The following is an 18669-nucleotide window of genomic DNA, read 5'->3' as shown; positions in this document are numbered from 1 at the left end:
CGCTTTGCCACTACACACATTTTTTTCTCTCCTTGTTTCTTTCTGTGTTCCTTTCTGTGGAAGAGCGTAGGCTTGAAACGTTAAAGACCTTTTCAATCCCAAGCGTTATACTAATACATTTATATGTTTTCTACTCCACCTGTCTTCGTGTTTTGTCTTTTTCGTCAATTCTACCCCCCACACACACACACGCACACACACACACACACATATATATATATATATACTAATATAAAACAAAGAGGAGTTACACAATCACTAGTATACAGATGCTACTTTTCTCAGTGCGCAAACATGCCTAGAGCTAATGAAAGCGTTCCAATAATTCCTGTTCTTTTGTCATCATTTAATTGATATTGTGCAATGTACACACCTGATATTTTACACTAGGACATGTGTATATTGAATTTTAACAACCGTTTATTAGTATGATTTTGACAAAGCGTAATTTTCTACATATATATAGATATTTTCACACATACTCTGTATAACGATTTGTGAAATTTCAGCTTGCAATGAATTATAGCTTTCTATATTCAATAATGGTTCTTCTCTTTCCTTCATTTTGTTTAAAGTTATGTATTTTCATCTGATTTTATAGTTGTAATTAGAGTGGCATTTAACTTATATTTTTGCGGCAACGTCTACTTAAGTGATTTAAGTTTCACATGATGACTTTAATATATAGCTTTGGGAAATGCTTACGCTTAATACATCATGATGGATAAGACTAGAAGCAGATCTTGAAGTCATTGGAATAAAGAGTCGGAGTGAGTAGTAGTGAGATAAAGACAAAGACAGAGAGTGGAGAAAAGTAGAGTGATAGAGTTATATATGTGTGTATTGTATATTATACATACATCCATACATATATATATATATAATATATATATATATATATATATATAGTATATATATATATAGATATATCTATATATATATATATATGTGTGTATATATATATATATATATATAATATATATGCTTGTATACATAGAATAGACATACTATGCATGCTTATACATGCATATATATACATATATGTACATTTCATATACACGCACATATAAACACATTATCTGTATATCTATATCTGTATTTATCTATCTATCTATCTATCTATCTATCTATCTATCTATCTATCTTATATATATATATATAATATATATATATATATATATATATATATCTAATATATATATATATGTATGTAATAGATAATAGACAGATAGACAGATAGGGGACAGACAGACAGATAGATAGATAGATAGATAGATAGATAGATAGATAGATAGATAGATAGATAGATAGATAGATAGATAGATAGATAGATAGATAGAGAGAGAGATAGATAGAGATGGTGGGGACATAACAAGGTTGACTGATCGTATATCTAAAACTGAGCATGACTTCTCTTCAATGTGATTTATTAAAGTGGTTAGTTATGGAGAGCAGATATTTCTTCCGTATGGTCGACTGAAATATAACTCGCTCATTTAGAATGTTCTACACCATTAGAAATCTGTTTGCTGCTAACATATATTCGTAGAAATGTAATTCTTTACATAACTCACAAGTCAATAACTACAAATGTCCTCTATGCTTCGGTCCCGAAAGTATAGTTTGTGTTGATTTTTTTACAGTGTTGAATGAATGCAGTGTAACTTCTGTCTTCTGTAGTCTAACATACTAAGGTTTCGCAAAACATGTGTACATCGTTTATAATCTGAAACTATTCGGACTCTGATATCGGCATTGGTTTATATCTTTTACATTCAACGATCACGAAATAGATTTCAGTACATTACACATTCACGCATACACACACAAAAAAAAAAAAAATGCACACAAAATTTATGCTCATGCACACAGACATATGATACACATACTTACATCTTTAGTGATGACTATCGTAAGGTAGTGTACAGGATACAATAGTAGTGTTTTAAAAAATCTTCTTAGTTGTCGAGCCTGTCTCCTGTTACTCAGAGTTTGAACATCGTTACAATAATACCTTGAGTTGCCCGAAGAACCTCTTTACGTGCAGGTGAAACTCTCAGTAGGTAGAGATTGAATCAACTGAAACATTAGTCGACTCGAATAAAAGTATTACATATATATATATGTGTGTGTGTGTGTGAATTAGTGAATGTGTGTTTGTTTGAGTGTGCGCACAAATGTAGTTATATAAAAAAGTATTCTGTTCAGAATTATAAAAAAGAAAATCAAAGACATACAGAATATAGAAACACTTTTCCTTTTTGCTTTTTAACTAATGGAATTTATTACTTGTTGATTAATGGAATTGGGATTTTAAAGCAAATAATATCGTGATCTGAATTCCTGTTAAAATTTTAGATTACATTTAAATGGAATCAAACTAATTAAGAACTTATATCAGAAGTAGATCTTTACTGACAAATAATTTTGAAAATTCTGTAAATTGATTAAGTGAATTTTATCACTGAGATGATGACATAACTTGGATTAAAATTTATACTGATCTACACGTGTAATGCAAAAATGAAATTAGTTATATATAATAAATATAATATAATAAATGTAAATGATTAATAATATAAATATAATTCTTAACCGAATATAATAAACGTAAATCATTAATAATGTATATGATTCATAACCGAATGTAATTGTATACTGTTATATTTTGTTTGATCATCTCAATATTCAGTGTGTTGCGGATTCCAACCATTAGGATTGGGTTTACAAGATGTTTGTTTTGTTGTGTATCTGTTGCTGTTTGAATATTTGAATATTTCGAAAGTAACATTATAAAAAAACAGTTCTGATCTTGTGATCCGTATAAAAGTTGTAAGGCAAAATTGAAACGGACGATTCACTCGCAGCACTCAATTAGGTTTCAAATTTTGGCAGAAGGACAGTATTCGACTCGTATTTATTTTATCGACTCCGAAAAGATAAAAGGCAATGTCGACCCTGGCGGGATTTGAAGAAGGGCGTAATTCCGATAAGCATTTTGCTCGACGCACTTAAGATTTTGTTTGATCGCAGCCTTTCTCGTAGCGCTAATATTACAATCAAATTTCGGGCCTTGTGCCTAGAGTAGAAAAGATTATATTTTGTACCGAGTGTCGTTTAAGTTAATTTTCCTGCTTCGTGACAAGAATTTCACGTCACTGCAATCCATAGGGCCGATGGGACAGCAAGACTAACATATAGACAGACAAATAGACAGACGGACAGACGGACAGAAAAACAGACAGCTGGATAGATAGATAGATAGATAGATAGATAGATAGATAGATAGATAGATAGATAGATAGATAGATAGACGGAAAGATAGATATATGGAAAGATAGATAAATGGATAGATGGATGGATAGATAGATGGATAGATGGATAGATAGATAGATAGATAGATAGATAGATAGATAGATAGATAGATAGATAGATAGATAGATAGATAGATAGATAGTTAGATAGATATGTATGTGTTATAAGTTTTAGCAAATTATATAAGTATCGGCACCGAAATATATAAACCGATATATTGATATAGTTACACCTTGGTATTTATTGCACTTGAGCTAAACAAAGATTCTATTATCGCTCTAAATATATAGTTAAAACCTAAATTATTGATTAATCTATTAGAAACCTATTACAAATAACTCCAGCGTCATAAAATAAAAAAAAATATTCAAGTATATGAAGGCCTTTCTCAGATATGAGATTCAGTGGACTCTTTTGGATACCCTCGAAGATCTAGCAGGTGCTAGTTCAAAGTAGGTGGGAATGAAATCTACAACTCAACAAGAAACAGATTCCAAATGATAAGCTTGACATAAATATGATTTGAATTATAAAATTTCGACATAATATTCATTAATTTGCTGTCGGAAAAATATGCGGTTGTATATAGAAGCACTTGTAGTTAAAACGCTAATTTATCTTAGGAAATCTTTCAGCAACGGAAACATCATGGCATCTATATTTCGCAAGTTCTGGACAATATTGGAAAGCAGCTGTATTGATTCTTTGTAGAAACCTTTTGGATATAAAGATTTAAAGTTTTATTTCGTAAAAGGTGATAACTGTGGATTTTACCTTTCAGCGAATTATCGGAAATATGTTCATATGTCAAACCATATTTAGTCTTTCAATATTTTTCAGCACCATCACATAGAGTTGTTTGTGGCAATAGAAACATTTCTTTTCAAATATTTAAACTTGTTTACCTCTTGCACCTATTTTAGTGTTTATCAAAATTCAAATCGTTGCGCTGTACACTGTCAGCAAAATATTTATAGATTTACAGGCATATCAATGTTACGGCAGCATTATTGATATCAAGTTAGCGTGAACATATTTCTTGACGAGAGTATACGCCGAGAACATTGGAAAGTTGACTAGGAATAATTAGACAGAAATAAAAATACTAAATAATCATCATAGGCGCATGAGTGGCTGTGTGTTAAGTAGCTTGCTTACCAACCACATAATTCCGGGTTCAGTCCCACTGCGTGGCACTTTGGGTAAGTGTCTTCTACTATAGCCTCGGGCCAACCAAAGTATTTTGAGTGGATGTGGTAGAGGGAAACTTAAAGAAGCCCGTCGTATATATGTATATATATATATATATATATGTGTGTGTGTGTGTGTGTGTGTGTTTACTCGACTAAAGGCGGTGCTCCAGCATGACCGCAGTTAAATGATTGAAACAAGTAAAAGAGTAAAAGAGGTAAATACTATTCTGCTGAGATCGACAAGAGTGTGAGGGAACACCAGGTATGTTTTGGCCTCATTTATTTCCTGAACTACTCTATTTTCCTATGACAATCAGAGTAGATGAATGAGAATTTATGTATTCGTTCTCCCATTGCTATTTCTCCAAGCTCAGTAAGAATATGTAACGCTGATGAGGTCATAATATCATGGAAACATATCGTAAGGTGTTTCCCGTATGTGATGAGACAATCAAAACAGTATTTCAAAATACGTAATATATTATTTTATTACTGCCTACTTATTTCTCATTAGCTTTTAAATCCTGTCAGAGAGGGTCAGCGTGATATAACTCGCTATAAAATGCATATTCTTCACAGAAAAATGTGTTATTGAAATCAATCTGACGGAAACATGCAAAACTTTGGATCTTAATTAAAATGAAAAGTGCAGTTTCATACAAGTAATACATTTTGGTATGCGTCTTCAATTTTTTGTTCTTGGCTGTAAGTCATTGTGTTCAGTATTCCAACGACTTCTATTTTGCTGGCTTAGTGAATTTTCATTTCAATATATATATATAAATATTTCTAATTATATATAAAGTGGTACCTATATTAAATATATTAAAGCAACTTAGATATTTATTATAAAGTTAGCATCTCTGAGATGTGCTGCAACAGTGCTAGCGAATTCAGCTCAATACTTTTTATATCTTCAAATTGATAATCAAGATTATAAGGGAAGTTTACAACAGGTGGTAGAACTACAACTTCAGTGCCAAAACACTAATATATATATTTTATATATATATAAACTTTAGATGTGCCACACATTATCCAAAACAGTATATTCATTACGAATCATGGTTTCGCACTGCATAATTAACAAGAATCAAGATGGAAGTCAGGGATGGAATAGCGGAAGTAGTATCGATCACAAGAGATACTGAACTCAGCAGACAGAGCCAGCGCATCATTATAATCACCCACACATACACACAAATGCACACACACATACTCATGCAAACACATATACATAAACATTTGCATATGTATGCATATATATATATGTGTGTGTGTATTTATATATATATATATATTTGATTAAGTTGCGTCTTTCTATAACTATGGTCTTGCTAACACCGGCTTCAGAGTTATATCATATAACTTTTCAATTAAAGATGGATAAAGGAAAAGGCACAGAGGAAAATAATATGGCTCATCTCATTTTCTCAAATGTTAAATGTAACATAGGCAAGAAATTCGAAGTATTATTTTATCAGCATCTTCCAGTAAACCACAGATAAAGGAAGAGTTTTTAATAATCCCTCAATAAAAATTTTACACATCTGCTGAAGGATATTATCATTCGCCAGTCACATCAAGGGGCCATTCCCACATGAAACAGTTGAGACCCTGAAGCGTGTCCGTTCGATCAGGCACATTTTATAAAATCAATCATTTATGCACCCGAAATAGTAGCATGGCTCCCATATACCGTAATCGAAGAGGAAAATTTCGCCGGTTCATGCGATGCAATTTTAAAAATCACTATGCGCACCACCGGTCTTCCTTCCTCCACATTGATAAAACTGAAGCCACTAAGTTGGCTAGCCATGTATGGCTTCTGATGACCAACTGCACACGACATACAATCTAGTGGAGATATCTACACCAAATATAAATGTATCAAAATACTGCAAGCTATACGTTGATAAAACTGAAGCCACTAAGTTCGCTAGCCATGTATGGCTTCTATTGACCAACTGCACATCACACACAATCTAGTGGAGAAATCTACACCAAATATAAATGGGTGAAAATACTGCAAGCTATACGTAAATGAATGTTATCGCTTTCTGTTTACATCCCGAAAATTTTCCACACTACTTAACTCCAGATCCGAAATTTTTATCAAATGCAAGTACATGGACGAACTTCTTCCCTTCGTTGTATTATTCTACATCAATTAGTTTAATTTTGATGTCTACAGACAAAGAGGTACGCAAATCTTGATTTTCTTATGTTTCTATTCCATCTTCTCTTTCCAATGTTTGCATCACCACCTTTTCACGATTCTCCTCGAGATTTTCCACAATATTTTTCATATACATGTGCCGTGGAGTTCAGATACGGCTAACGGAATGCATTGACTCACAAGAATTGGAAACATTGCGTACTAATATATCAACGGTATGGAATTATTAGAAGCCCTTTATTAAGCCCTGTGTACATTAAATGATATTTATCTCTCAGTGCATGTGTGTGTGTGTATGTGTTGTGGTGTGTGTGTGTGTGTGTGTGTTGTATGTATGTTTATATAACATAACGCGTGTATTTGATGTACATAGTAAAAACACCCAACATGATGCGCAAAGTTACTTCCAACTGGTCTGTGGCATCACCGTCCTGCTTTGTTTTTCTTATAATGATGTTTTTTTCAATATTATACTTTCGAACTTGGGAAAATATTTCATCAAATGTCGTGTATGTATCAAGGATATTTTCCTAAAAGTTTTTCACACATACACACACATAAAAATACCCAGACGAACACAATCACTCACATACATAAATATCTGTATATATAAATATGTGTGTGTGTGTGTTTGGTGGTGTGTTTGCGTGTGTGTCTGTGTATATATGTGTGTCGGTGTGAGGTATATTGTATATACATATGTATATATATATATATAGATATATATATATATATACATATGTATATATACGTATATATATATATTATGTATATATATCTATGTGTATGTATATATATATATATGTATATATATATATAGTATATAATATATATAATATATATATATATGTATGTATTATAATATATATATATATATATATATATATATATGTATATAGATATATAAACACACAGTAGAGTCTATATACATCTGTGCTTGTGTATGATTTTTCATACACACAAGAATTTATGGCCTTCTCCGGAGGCACGATCACTAAGCTGAAACACATTTGGGTAACCGTTAGATGTCACTTATCTCCTGTTCAACTCGGAGTCTATGGAGATGTCCAGATCGTTAATTTATATTTATCTTACGTTTGTTGAATTTGTCACTTCCGTGCCACCATATTGTAGGGCATTTAAGTTCGTTTAAATACTTTTCCATAAATTGTCTTTTTTTGCATTCTCCATTTTAGTTTGTGTGTGGCCATATAGATGTACATGAACATACATATTCATTAATGAATGATATGCATATACATACATACACACACACACACACACACACACACATATATATATATATGTGTATACACACACATTTGCCACATACGAGAAGGAGAAATACTGTAAAGTAAGAGAGAGACAAAAAAAAGAATGCATGTGTATTTGTGTGTTTCTGTACGCACTAATGTGCTTCTGTGTGTGTGTTGTGTGTGTATGTACGTGTGTGTGTGTGTATGTACGTGTGTGTGTGTGTGTGTGTGCTTCTAAAGCAAATAGAAAGGAAATTTACTCAAAAGAATATAAGACCTTGAGGAGAAAACCATGGATATTACTTCTGTTCCAACTGAGTTCAAATATTTATTATTCTTTCCATTGTTATTATTATCATTATTATTGTTATTATTAGTGAAATGACCATACGCCTGCACATTAGTAATAGTTACAAAGTTAATAGTAAGCTATCTTCCTCATATATATATATGTATGTATATATATATATATACATATATATATGTATATATGCTGTGTGTATATATTTGTATATATGTATACACACATGCACACATATATATGCATATGAACATTTACATAAATTTATATATATACTCTTTTACTCGTTTCGGTATTTGACTGCAGCCATGCTGGAGCACCGCCTTTAGTCGAGAAAATTGACACCAGGAATTATTTTTTTGAAGCCTAGCACATATTCTATCGGTCGCTTTTGCCGAACAGCTAAGTTACGGGGGGGTAAACACACCACCATCGGTTGTCAAGCGATGTTGGGGGAACAAACACAGACACACAAACATACACACGCACACACATACACACACACACACACACATATATATGTATATATATATACGACTGGCTTCTTTCAGTTTCCGTCTACCAAATCCACTAAGAAGTATTTGGTCTGCCCGAGGCTATAGTAGAAAGCACTTGCCCAAGGTGCCACGCAGTGGGAATGAACCCGGAACCATGTGGTTGGTAAGCACGCTACTTACCACACAGCCACTCATGCGCCTACCTGTTTTAAATTCATATAAATGCGTGTATATATATGTGTGTGTGTGGGGGGGACTGTTTGCATATATATATATATATATATATATATATATACAAATACAAACATACAATCATACATACATGCGCACACACACACACACATACATATAAATCAAAATAAGCAATAGGATATTCAGGGGTGATGCAGCACGACTGTTTCAAGCGGCTCCATTTAAATGAACAATGCAATCATTACGTCAGTGCAAATGCAGGGATATCCTCGGCTGCATGAATAATTAAATAGAATTTTTTTAATCAGTTGGACATATTTGTATACACATTTATATATACATTTGACTTCTATTCACCTTTTTTTGAAGTTGTACGGATTATATCGCACTAAATGTTGGTGCTTCAACTATCTAATTCATCTGAATCTCAATTATTTTACTTATATATATATATATATATATATGTTGATGCACTAACTTCTCCTTGTTTCTGTCCGTGTTTCTTTTCTGTGTATTTTTCTGTTGAAGAGCGTAGGCTCGAAACCTAAAAGACTTGTTTTATTTATATTCCTGAGCGCCATACTAATACAATTATTTGTTTGTACTCCACCTGCCTTCGTCTTTTGTTCATTTTCGTAAAGCTTCCCGTTATATATATAAAACCAATGCAGGACGGCTATCTTAATTCATTTAGAAAAGTCTAATTATGTAAGGTGAATTTGAATCTTACAGCTGTTTCTGGAATATCCCAAGTGATAGGCTAGCATGTCCGTACAATGAGCATTCCGTCATCGGAAACAAGCTAAGTATGTATGAACGTATATATGCATCCTTTTTTGCATAAAGTGACTTTTTTTTATTCTGGCAAGTAAGAATAAAAATATGGGTAGGCCCAATTCATGTACTTCTCAGCAACACCTCCGCCGATATGTCCTGGTGGCCAATAAATGAAAAAAATTATCTTTATCATTATTATCATTATCATAGTTTCTTCTTCTTCTTCTTCTTCTTCTTCTTCTTCTTCTTCTTCTTCTTCTTCTTCTTCTTCTTCTTCTTCTTCTTCTTCTTCTTCTTTCTTCTTCTCTTCTTCTTCTTCTTCTTCTTCTCTTCTCCCCTCCTCCTCCTCCTCCTTCATCATCATCATCATCATCATCATCATCATCATCATCATCATCTTTATGATGCTGTTGCCGTTGGCGTTGTTTTTGTTGTTCATACGATTTGATTGTCTCCAAGTCTTAGATGTGGAGTAGGCATTCCACTTGTGTGGCCAGGTATGTAGTAGCCAGCATTGATACATATAAAACAGGAATATCTTTGTCTCTTTACACATCAACGTTTTCATTCTTACATTTTCTTCTACTTCCGAATATCTTTTATGTCCCTAATCGTCCTTTTACAAATTTCTCCTTACTAATAATTGCCTTGCAAGTATGACAGCAACTATAAAACTTCGTCATGCGTGTGATTTATATACGTATTTATAGCCACACTCCTTAATTTTTGGTAGGGTTTTCAAATTCGTTAACCCACTTCGTATCATTTTCATGACCTAAAAGATTTTCTTTGTTCTCTCATGGATTTTGTTGTTGTCGTTATGTTTATCGATATTGTTGTTGTTTAACCCCCAGACAATCTCTGACTAAGCAAGCTTATTTCAGGAGGATCATCTAGTCGAGTAAAATAAAGTGTACTGTTTCGATTCTTAAGCCTCGTTGTTCTACGTTATTCCTATGGAGCATAAACGACCATGATCATCACAACAACCCCACTCTGAGCGGAGCACCAAACCATTGCAGGGTTACACATTTAGTGTTGACTGAACTAGAACAACGCATCGCATGGATCGGGAATTGAAGACATGATCTTAGGATCGTGAATGTGACATCCGAATAAATAGGTAAAGTGCCCCCATCTTGTAGTCGTATTTATCTCTTATTTTCCATACGTGCAGGTAACCCATTACTACATTACCCTAAATGGTCATTTAAAATGGTGTAGTTTGAATTTATAGTTATTAGTCACCTATTTGTATCGGTTTCGGTGACCACGTAGAAGATTCCTCGCTCTTTCGCTAATTGTTTGTTAATATGACTCTGTGTCCAAATCGAAATCGGTGTGAATGGTTTTGTCGTTCAATTAAGTGATTAGGTTGCATGTTTAATATATAATTAGTTATACGTTACCAGCCATTCAAGCTTTGCCAGATTTCCGGAGATGAATGTATATCAAAGAACATCAAATACTCACTAGCACAATGCAGGTTGGCATATATCAGTATCATCAATAAGATCCGATGAAATTTGTGATTATATCTATCTAAGGAATGAATATAGCAAAATGCTACAAGGATTTCTGCCGTTAGGGCTCCTGAATCAAACCCCTCCTCTCAGACCTACGACCTCTAGGCCTTCACTGTTTAGTATAGATTTAAATATTAGCGCACTTTTTCTGTCCTAGAGATCATGAATATAACGACCTACATTCCCCGATAAGGTTGGTTCTAGCTTCCATGGTCCTCACCATCTTTTGACAGGTTTTGTTTTGCAGTGCAGCTGTATGCTTAAACATCTACATTACTAGTGTAAGGCATCAGATCCTAGTTTCGTTGCCGAACACTCGATGACGAGCAGTTAGTATTAATTAATACTGGATTATATGGTTACCAGTAATAGATCTCCATGATCATGCGATTGATTAGCTCCAGACTGGAAAGGGTTTTCTGCACGTAGAGAATAGATGAGATGATAACGACAGGATTGCTTTTGAACAGAGATCTTTATCATCAAAGGATACTTTTCAACAAATACATACAACAACAGCATCAGGTTCCATATAAGCATCAACAGAAAAAAAACTAATCGATCTACCCGTTACCGTCTCAGTATCTACGAGACCACCATGGCGTAGTCGATAGACATGATAGATATAATACCAAATTTCAGTCAAATGACTTATTATTTTCAAAACAGGAAAGTGGAGACGGCGGTCTTCCGTTACCGTCTCAGTATCTACGAGGCCACCATGGCGTAGTCGAAAACCATGCTAGATATAATGCCAAATTTTATTCAAATAACGTATTATTATTTTCAAAATGGAAGAACATATTAGATATTGCTGCTACCAGGAGACGATGGTCCTGACTTAAATGTCTTCCGATGGTCATCTATTTAATCAAAGATCACTCGAGGCTAAACAACAAGAACTACAATACTTAAATCAATTTCTTAGAAATTGCTTATGATTAACGATTTAACCGTTATTATTTCAAAACTAATACTTCAGCAAAGGCTGTATGGTTAAGAAGTTCGCTTCGAAACCTTGGAGTTTCAGATTCAGTACCACAATGCAACATTCTGTATGGATCTTTTACTATAGCCATGTGCTGAACAATAGTTTTGTTAGTAAATTGGGTCGATGGAAACTACGTGGAAGCTTGTCGTAAATATGTTTGAGTATGTGTGTGTGTGTGTATTCATATTTCTCTTTGTATCCCATGATCACTTGATACGTTTTGTTTTGTTTATAACCTTGTAACTCGACCGAAGAGAACAAAAATAAATACTTGACGGAAAAAAATATGTATTACGATCGATTTGTTCCACTAAATTCATCGACGTGTTGCCCCAGCATGGCCGCAGTACAAACACTTAGATATAAGACACTACTTTCTTTTCTTGCTTTGCTCTTTATCTCTGCTTGTCTTTCTGACTTCCTTCAGTTCCTTCTTTTTCCTTTTCATTTATTCATTGTCTTTCTCTTTTTTTAAACAAATGCCATAATTCTTTCAGTATAAACACACACACACACACACACACACACACATATATATATATATAATATATATATATATATATATATATTATATATATATATATAATATATATATATATATATATATATATATATTTAAAATACTACTTCTCTTTTATTCTTTTATTTATTTATTTATTAAGGCTGGATTTTCCACCTAAGTTTTAATTCATTTTTCATGTTTTGCTTCCTGTTTATAATTTCTATCGCGGAATTTTCTGATAACCGAATTGATAAGATACTAGACATACCAACTAAAAGTATGAGTAATTTCAGTAATTAACTCTGTAAAATATGCTAATTTTCTACACCTACACGTCTACAATATTGTTCATTGACTTTACTTTGCTGTTTCTCTCACCATTCCTTTAGTACTGCTGCTCTTTTACGCTGGCGTCTTTTCTTTTTTAAACTGGCGTCTTGTAAAGGTTTACTCAAATTTATTTCTTAAAAGATAAAAATCTAAGAGAGCAAACCTTTACAAGACCGTCCACATTCAATTATAATGGAAACTAGATTCCCCTGTTGTTTCTAGCATGTCGGATTTTCTGGTAGTGGGCTGATATTTTTACTTCGGCTATTTCCGTACAATTCTACGCATGCGTGAAACATCAGACGAAAGTGGACCATTGGATGATTTTAGCTTTTTCAAAGCGGGTAGGTGATGGGAGGGCGAGTGCATTGAGTAAAAATTAAACTTTAAACTTTAGCAAAAATTAAACTTTAAAAAAAATATATTTCCCAGATTCGTAAACTCTGTAATTTTCTTAAAGATAAAATATCGAACAAGTTACAAATTAAGAAATTGCGGTGAGGACGGGAGGAAATTAAAATTTTGAAAACGTTATTTCTGGGCAAAATCGAAATAAAACACTTTTATACGACGAAGCAATACCTAGTTTGCGACACACTATATATCAGCGGTGCTGATTCTGCCCATATGAAAGGAACAATTAATACTATGCGGCTGTAAGTCATAACGCCGGGCAACGCCGAGATGCCTTGGTAATGTGAGTGTGTGTGTGTGTGGAGATATATATATATATGTGAGTGTGTAGGTATGCATCTATGTATATATATATATATATATATATATATATATATATATATATATATATATATATATATCAGCCGAAATTACTACGATGATCCGGTTCTTGACTGAAGACTGAGGGGTTCGAATGTCCTGTCCATGTTTATTGTATCGTCTTCTATGAGTTATACGTTCTTGTCCATGTTGTATTTTTCTACATACCTTAATATATATATGTATATATATATATAGTGTAATACTAAGTAATTAAGGGTTTATATATATATATATATATATGTATGTAGGTAAGCATCAATGTATATACATATACATATATATATATATATATGTACATATATATATATGAGCACACACACACACACATACACATATATATATATACATATATACATAATATATGTACATATATATATATGAGCACATATATCCATGTATATACAAACATTCATACACGTACATATTTGTGTGCGTCAACACAAAAACATGCACGCACACTCACTCACACAAAAACACACACGTATATATATATTTGTGGGCTTCTGTATAGTCTCCATTCATGTTTCACACACACACTGCATTTCTTGACCTAGATCGTATGTAGTAGTAATTAACAAAGTGTCCCCGAGAGTACTAGAAACTACGCGGATCTCTGAACCACATGGTCATGCCACTGCATAACTAACTCAATGTTGTATGTATGTTTGTATCTATCTATTTATTTATTTATCTATCTATCTGTCTGTCTGTGTAGCTATCTCTTTATCTATCTATCTCTCTGTCTATCTATCTATCTATCTATCTATCTATCTATCTATCTATCTATCTATCTATCTATCTATCTATCTATCTAGTTCTCTTTCTATCTATCTACCTCTCTCTCTCTTTCTTTCTATCTATCTATCTAGTTCTCTTTCTATCTATCTACCTCTATCATCCTCTAGGATGCGGGACGAGCGTGTCTGCATACGCGGACGACGTCACCGTCATAGTGTCAAGCCACGAGCACATCGAGCGGGTCGGCGAGACACTGAAAGACTACGAAGCGGTGAGGAGCAAAAATCAACCGGGAAAAGTCAGTGGGCTTGCGGCTCGGCACCTGGAGAAGCAAGCCCATGCCGTCCACCAGTACCTCCGTCGTGGGACGCTGGACAGACGGCCCGGTTGAGTTGCTCGGGGTCTGGTTCGGTCCGGACCTCCAAATGGAGAAGAACTGGAACGAGATAACGAGTAGGGTGGTCACTCTCGCCCAGCAATGGGCCGAGAGGAAACTGTCCCTAAAAGGTCGGGCGGAGGTGGTGAACGCGTACATCGCGTCCATCATCTACTACCGCCTGACCGTCGTACCTGTCCCGACCCTACCATCACCAAACTAGAACGCATCCTCTTCCGCTTCTTGTGGAAAGGATGCGTCCCGATGGTCAGGCGATCCATTTGCTGTCAACACCCGTTAAAAGGAGGGCTGGGCATGCCGTGGTTGATGATGCGCAGACACGCGCTGAGACTGCGACATCTCCGGCTCTATGTAGACGACGGTGAACAGGTGTGGTCGCCGTTTGTGAGGCACGCATTCCCGCAACTCGTCTCCATGACCGAACTACAGTCGTGGATCAAAAAGAGGCCGAAGAAGGGCGAATGGCACCGCGAGTGTCGCGTTGCTCTCAAGCAACTCTGCCGTCCCGGGTCGACCTTGAGTGACTTCAACACAACCAAAGCATTCTATAGGGGATTAGTGGAGGGGAGGTACGACGACGAGCTCGGGGCAAACCTGGGCGTCGACGAGAGAATACCTGACCCGCCTGTTTCAAACGACTTTCGGCCGGGGACCTATGGACAACTTCCAGAGATCCCTGGCCTGGCGGTGCTACCGAGAAGCGCTACCCGTTCGGGATAAGCTCTATAGGCATGGCTCGAGAAACACGGGGCCGACCTGCCCGAGATGCGGCCAGAGCGAGAAACCGCTCTGCACGCAATCGTGCAGTGTCCAGCAATTTCCCACCTGTGGGCTTATGTCGAACGACTGCTGTCACGTGTGGGACGTGTCGGTTTATCAGCCGAGTCTATCGTTAATATCGTCACGCCTCCTTCCTTCAAACGGGAAGGAAGAGCTATTTTTATCATACTTGTGGCTATGGCGAAAGAATGTATCTGGTGGACGCGTCTGAAAGGATTAGAGACAAACACTTTCCTCTCTGGTCAATCTCTCATCAACTTCTTCAAGTATCACTTGAAGAAAAAAGTGAGAGTAGAGAGGCAAGTTTTGTCTAGTGAATGTTTTTAAAAAAGATGGGTGAATGTAGCAAGGATGGCACGTATGAATGACGAAGCCACCTTGACTATGATTCTATGAACCGTAAAAATTAATACAGAGAGTTGCTTATTTGCAAAAAAAAAAAAGAAATATAACATGTGACTTCATTGACCGAGGTTACCGTGGTCTTTTCCGTAGGCTTTTCTTTCCACGGGTAAACCTCACCAGTCCTCCCCTTTACACTTCATATTGACATTTCTGTGATAACGATCCCTATTGATCATTTTTTCTCTCCCCCTTTTTTTTAACCCCCCCTTTTTTGTCCTCTTTCTCTCCTTTTACGATCCCTTTTGATCGACTCCCCCTTTTTTTTTATTTTTATTTTATTTTTTATTTTTATTTTATTTTTTATTTTTCATTTTTAAACCTTCAAAAGAAAAGCTCTACTTGTAATTTGTTCTATCTGTGTGCAGCCTGTGTGGCTAATAAAGAAACATATCTATCTACCTCTCTCTCTCTTTCTTTCTATCTATCTAACTAACTATCTATCTATCTATCTATCTATCTATCTATCTATTTCTCTTTCTATCTATCTATCTATCTATTTATCTATCTATCTATCTATCTATCTATCTATCTATCTATATATCTATCTATCTATCTAACTAACTATCTATCTATCTATCTATCTATCTATCTATCTATCTATCTATCTATTTATCTATCTATCTATCTATCTATCTACTACTATCTATCTATCTATCTATCTATCTATCTATCTATCTATCTATCTATAAACTAGCAAACGCACGCGAACACACAAACACAGGAGCACACACATATATTTATATCTAATATATAACTCATTTATTATTACACCAAATTTTCATTCATTAATCTAGACCATTTTTTCTTCCTGGCGCTATTCTTTGGCCTTCCTCTCCTTCTCCCGTTTTATTTTCGTATTATACTTCCCCAGCCTTTTACGCCTCACTCCTTTTTACCGTTTTTTCCTCTCTTCTTCGTCTGTACATCTTCCTTTTTGTTCTTCTCCGTTTCTAACTAGCTATATTTCATTGTCCTTTTATTTTTTTCCTCTCGTTCAGCTTCCTGAGCGATATAATTTATTTATATACCTATTTATTTATTCTGGATATATATTCAGCGTCTCTCTCTCTCCCATTTATCTCTTTTTTTGTGAGGAGGTCTCTGTTTTTTTCCCTTCTTCCACGTTGTTGTTATTCTTACTTCCCTTATTTCGTTATTCTGTGCTTCTTGACTTTCGTTCTTCATTTGCCATAATGGCTTTTTCAGGTTACAACAATATCAGGAACGAAGCACTTCGACTTCAAGAGGAAGGTTTTTAAGAACATAGGTTATGTTTATTTTCGTTGAGGGAAGGCGCGAATTTCTCCTCTCATGTGTGATCTGCATTCTGCTTCTATAGATTTCGCCACACCTCTAGATAAATCTATCTCAGAAATACTCGCACACACAAGGACACACAAACACGCATGCCCAAAGATATAAGCTCACAAATACACATTCATTGATGTATAAATGGCGATATATAGATACGTGTACATTGGCAAATATGTTGACAAAGCAAGAATAAAACGAAATTTCTCCACGAATAGCAACAAAATACAAAACACCATCAACACCATCACCTCCACTATCGTAGATATTTCCAATAACGTTGAAAGTAGGCTCTGGCAGGGTTGTTCCCTCGCCTAAATATATCCCTCCTCATAAAAAATATCTTAGATGGTATGTTTCTATATTTAGTTGTAAATAACAAGACAAATCTATCCGATCCATATTCCCCATTAAATCCAGAAACCAATTTCGATTTTCCTTCACTAAGTCAAAATTTATTCAATGAATCTCCGCATGTCCAGAAACGCTTTTGTTGTTATACTCTCTTTCACGTTTGCTCGTTAGTCTTGATAGACTGTGGCTATACATTATTTACATTATTTACATTTGACGAATATTTGTCCTCATCTTGTTCGTTGTTAATACAACGTTTCGGCTGTATACCCTCCAGCCTTCATCAGGTGTCTTGGGGAAATTTCTCATTCCGTAGGTGTACTGTGGCTATACATTATTTACATTATTTACATTTGACGAATATTTGTCCTCATCTTGTTCGTTGTTAACACAACGTTTCGGCTGTATACCCTCCAGCCTTCATCAGGTGTCTTGGGGAAATTTCTCATTCCGTAGGTGTACTGTGGCTATACATTATTTACATTATTTACATTTGACGAATATTTGTCCTCATCTTGTTCGTTGTTAACACAACGTTTCGGCTGTATACCCTCCAGCCTTCATCAGGTGTCTTGGGGAAATTTCTCATTCCGTAGGTGTTTTTCGATGTTGTTGTTGTTTACAAATAAGCAACTCTCTGTATTAATTTTTACGGTTCATAGAATCATAGTCAAGGTGGCTTCGTCATTCATACGTGCCATCCTTGCTACATTCACCCATCTTTTTTTTAAAACATTCACTAGACAAAACTTGCCTCTTTACTCTCACTTTCCTCTCAAGTGATACTTGAAGAAGTTGATGAGAGATTGACCAGAGAGGAAAGTGTTTGTCTCTAATCCTTTCAGGCG

General features: G+C 34.9%; 1 long non-coding RNA gene across 1 annotated transcript in view; it reads left to right on the top strand.

The window, feature by feature from the left end:
- Nucleotides 1–7427, top strand: part of LOC118765747 — a 19836-nt gene extending 12409 nt beyond the window's left edge. The window contains exon 3 of the long non-coding RNA XR_005001619.1: nucleotides 7407–7427. This is a non-coding gene — a long non-coding RNA (uncharacterized LOC118765747). The remainder of the gene's footprint in view (nucleotides 1–7406) is intronic.
- Nucleotides 7428–18669: the final 11242 nt, after the last annotated feature.

Source organism: Octopus sinensis, linkage group LG13 (assembly GCF_006345805.1).
Source record: "Octopus sinensis linkage group LG13, ASM634580v1, whole genome shotgun sequence".
Lineage (NCBI taxonomy): Eukaryota > Metazoa > Mollusca > Cephalopoda > Octopoda > Octopodidae > Octopus > Octopus sinensis.
Note: the sequence above shows the minus strand (reverse complement) of the source record. Positions and strands in the feature narration are given on the sequence as shown.